General features: G+C 39.3%; 1 pseudogene; it reads right to left on the bottom strand.

The window, feature by feature from the left end:
• Positions 1–2,919: 2,919 nt before the first annotated feature.
• Positions 2,920–3,591, bottom strand: LOC150015784 (ubiquitin carboxyl-terminal hydrolase isozyme L1 pseudogene; annotated as a pseudogene).
• Between the last annotated feature and the right edge of the window lie 964 nt (positions 3,592–4,555).

Here is a 4,555-nt window from a genome sequence, read left to right as displayed (position 1 = left end):
TGGTATTAGATGGGTATTTGATTTATTGGGGTGATCACTTCATAAGTTACATAACTGTCTAATCATGGGGTTGTACACCTGAAACTAATATACTGTTGTACATCAACTCTAATTTAAAATAAAAAAGAAAGAAAAAACAGAAAGAACAAACAATATGTCATATTGGGTGAGAGTAATTGCAGGTATACTTGTACATATTCCTGTTGAAAGTTTTAAACATTTCTAATATTAAAACCTTCATTTCTGCATGTTTTTCTCATTTTTAAGGTATATCTGTACATGTGAGTCAGGTCAGTGGATCAATTAATGGCTCCTCACTAAATATTCATATGCTTCCCATTCCATTGTAGTTAGATGGACTTGGGTGACTTTTTCTGGCCAATAACCTATGAAGAGAAGTGATAAGAATCACTCATCACTGGTCATGGAAAATGTGTGGTGGCTTGAAGAAATTGCAACCTGAGGGCAGCTTAGATGCCTAAGCCACAAGGTGGGACACAACTGTCTGTAGACCACATGGCCCACAGTAGGCACAGAACCCGGTGTTTTGAACCACAGAAACTTAGGGATTGTTTGCACAGCCCATCCTGACTAATACAAATATCGGGATTGGAACTACCATTAGTATGGCTGATTGCCATCAGATTGTGCTTTGTGAAGTCCCCAGAGGACATGGCCTACTCAAGCATGCATGTTTTTTAATTTTCCACTTTTAAACATAAATGAACAGCATATGAATTAGCTAAGTAAATGCTCCTGTATTAAAGAAAGAACCATAAAAAACAAACAAAAGATAGATCTCAGAGGTAACAGAAACAAAGCAGTGAGCAAAAGTAAATTTAAAAAGTAATGTAGCTTATATCCTAAATTGAATGTGAAGAGATAGCTCATCCATGAAACAAAAATAGGTTGCTGTTAAAAAATATATCAAGAAAAAGCCTTTGGGAATAAACATTAAAGTGCAACAGCTTAAATTAAAAGAGTTGGAAATAAAGTTAAGGAAACCTTCCAGAAAGAAAGAGAAAACAGAAAAAATAATAAATTAGGGAATTAATTGAAGGTGTTGAAAGCGTGCTGAATACTTCTACTGCAAAAATAAAGTGTCAATAATACTATCTGAATTTGCTTAAATAAGAACTCTTAAGTATGTTTAAAAATAAGGGTAACCAGTTGAAACAATGAAATGTGTGGGAAGAGAAATGTGAGAGGGGGAAGAAACAGTGCAGACTACTGCTAATTTTCATGAGAAGTTTTATTAGTACTACTTAACTTTCAAAACTATGAACATACATTAGTTGGATAAAACATTTAAAATAATAAAATATTTCTTATTTCTCCTTTTTATTTTTTAAAAACTATGGCACTAATGATACTTTGAGCCAGATAATTCTTTGTTGTGGGGCCATCCTGTGCCTTGTAGGATGTTTAACAGCATCCAGGTCTCTATCCACTAGACATCAATAAACTCCTTTATTCCTCCCACTGTCATGCCAATCAAAAAAGTCCCCAGACATTGTCAAGTATTCCTTGGGAGATAAATTTAATTTCCTGTTGAGAACTGCTGTCCCAAACTTACACAACACTAACATTAAAAACAAACAAAAGATAGAACTAAGTAAGCTCTCCAAATGTTGATCAACAACAGTAAAAACTTTTAAAGTTCACTTGGAATTTTATAGTCTGTTGAGTCTATGGACTTTGAGATGTAAGTTCTCAACATCTTTGCATTTAAATCTCTGATGTGCCATGTTGTGTGGGTAATGCTGTTTGCCTAAAATTAAGGTCCTAATAGCCATGGTGTGTCTTGACTTCCTTTGTAGCCACAGTGAATTGATTAGCAAATCTAATATGAGAGGCGCTGAGAGTCCTCTTGGGTCCCTGCTGGACTGTGTGTGCACCCCTCTTGTTCAGAACTTATTGAACAATAATCCACTGTTCCAAAGGAGAGACCTAACTGTGGAAGGGATGTCATTAAAAATAACAAGTTGTGTAAGCTGGTTGCTGCAGTAGCAAGTGTGGCTTTGTGTGTTTGAACTGTTTGGAGGAAGATCCTGCAGCTTTAACAGAACTCTTCTTGTGTCCATATTAATCAATGCTTTTTTTGGTCAATCAAAAGTTTGACTGATGCTTTCATGCTGACAGAGTAACTGCCAGCTAAGAATAGAATAATAACAAATAGAAGGGATAATAAGAGACAGTTGCATTTCTTTTTCTTTTTTTTAAAGTATATTTTATTGATTATGTTGTTACAGTGCTCCCAATTTTTTTCCCCTTTGCTCCCCTTTGCCGAGTACCCCTCTTCCCTCCAGCAATCCCTCCCCCTTAGTTCATGACCATGGGTCATGCATATAAGTTCTTTGGCTTCACCCTTTCCTATATTATTCTTAACTTCCCCTGTCTATTTTGTACCAACCAATTATGCTTCTTAGTCTCTGCATCATTTCCCCATTTCTCCCCCTTCTCCCTCCCAGCTGATAGCCCTCCCAATGATCCCTATAACTGTGATTCTGTTCCTCTTCTGGTTTGCTTAGTTGGATTTTGTTTTTATTTTTATTTATTTATTTATTTATTCTCATCAGCAGAAAAGTTTTATTCTTTATAAGGAAAACAAGTTATATCACATCCGAGGCCTTACCTTATAGACACAAACCAAAGTAGCCATTTAAAGCATTAGATATGGAGGCACGAGACATACGGGGGGAAATGCTTCGCTGTCTGCAGCTTACACCAAACTGCTCCATCAACAGGCAGCTGAGCTCTGACAGCCCTTGGGTGTGGCTGAGGGGAGTAGAGCTACAGAACCAAAGGAGAACAGCTGTTTTCTACAAGTACTGAAGCATTTTAAGACTGTATTGGTAGGGATATATTTCAATGGTGAAGGGAAGAGGGGAAAAGAGCCGAGTCCCTTCCCACAGGGCATTAGGCGGCCTTGCACAGGGCGACGGCAGAGAAGTGGACTTCCCCTTGCTCACGCTTAGTGAATTCTCTGCAGACCTTGGCGGCATCCTGCAGCAGCGAGTCATCTGCACTGGTGCCGTGGTTCACCGGAAAAGGCATTCGTGCATCAAATTCGTAGAGGTGTCCATCCACGTTGTTAAACAGAATAAAATGGAAATTCACTTTGTCATCTACCCGACACTGGCCTTCCTGTGCCACGGCGTCATGGGCTGCCTGAATGACCTCATTCTTCTCAAAGCATTTTGCTCTGTCTTCAGGGGACAACTTCTCGGTTTCAGAAAGAAACTGTTTCAGAACTGACCCATTCTCAAATTCCAGTTTGTCCTGATTATTGGCCACTGCGTGTATAAGTCCGATGGTACCACAGGAATTCCCAATGCTCTGCCTCATGAAGAACACTTTAGGGCAGACTTCCTGTCCCTTCAGCTCTTCGATCTGTTTTTTCCTGAAGTTCTCATGCTGGGCAGTGAGTGGAAACAGCAGCAGCAGCACGCAGGCGGGCGCAGGCACCGAGCTCAGAGTCTCCTCCTCCAAACCCAGCACATCCACGAAGCACCACTGGCTGGTGACTCCCAGCTGGGCCAGCACTTTGTTCAGCATCTCAGGGTTAATCTCCATGCGTTTGAATTGCATCTTCGCGAATGGCAGGTGAGATCACTACTCAGAGAAGAGGAAAAACAGCCTGTTTTTATTTTTTAGATTCCATTGTTGATAGCTGTGAGTTTGTTGTCATTTAAATGTTCATAATTTTTATCTTTTTTTTTAAGTAAGTCCCTTTGATATTTCATATAATAATAGCTTGTTGATGATGAGGTCCTTTAGCTTTACCTTGTTTGGGAAGCACTTTATCTGTCCTTCCATTCTAACTGATAACTTTGCTGGACAGAGTAATCTTGGTTGTAAGTCCTTGCTTTTCCTTACCTTGAATACTTCTTGCCAGTCACTTCTTGCCTGCAAAGTTTCTTTAGAGAGTCAGCTGATAGTCTTATAGGCACCCCTTTGTAGGTAACTCTCCGCTTTTCTCTTGCTGCTTTTAAGATTCTCTCTTTATTTTGAACCTTTGGCATTTTAATTATGGTATGTCTTGGTGTGGTCCTTTTTGGGTCTAGCTTGTTTGGGGCTCTCTGTGCTTCCTGGACTTGCATGTCTATTTTTTTTGCCAAATTTGGGAAGTTTTTCTTCATTATTTTTTCACATAAGCTTTCAATTTCCTGCTCTTACTCTTTTCCTTCTGGCACCCCTATGATTTCAATGTTGGTATGTTTAAAGCTGTCCCAGAGGTTCCTAAGCCTCTCCTCATCTTTTTCAATTCTTGTTTCCTCATTCTCTACTGGTTGACTGTTCTTTTCTTCTTTATGTTCCAAATCATTGATTTGAACCCAGGTTTCCTTCCCTTCACCATTGGTTTTGTGTAGATTTTCCTTTCTTTCATTTAGCATAGCCTTCACTTTTTCTCTTATGCATTTTCTGTACTTAAGCATATCTGTCAAGTCTGTGAGCATCTTTATCACCAGGGTTTTGAATCTGTGTCTGTTAGGTTGTCTATCTCCTCGTCACTTAGTTCTCCCACTGGAACCTTGATCTGTTCCCCCTTTTG

This window comes from Furipterus horrens, unplaced genomic scaffold (assembly GCF_987537825.1).
Source record: "Furipterus horrens unplaced genomic scaffold, mFurHor1.1.pri manual_scaffold_3, whole genome shotgun sequence".
Classification (NCBI taxonomy): domain Eukaryota; kingdom Metazoa; phylum Chordata; class Mammalia; order Chiroptera; family Furipteridae; genus Furipterus; species Furipterus horrens.
This window is presented reverse-complemented; position numbering and strand designations above follow the sequence as displayed.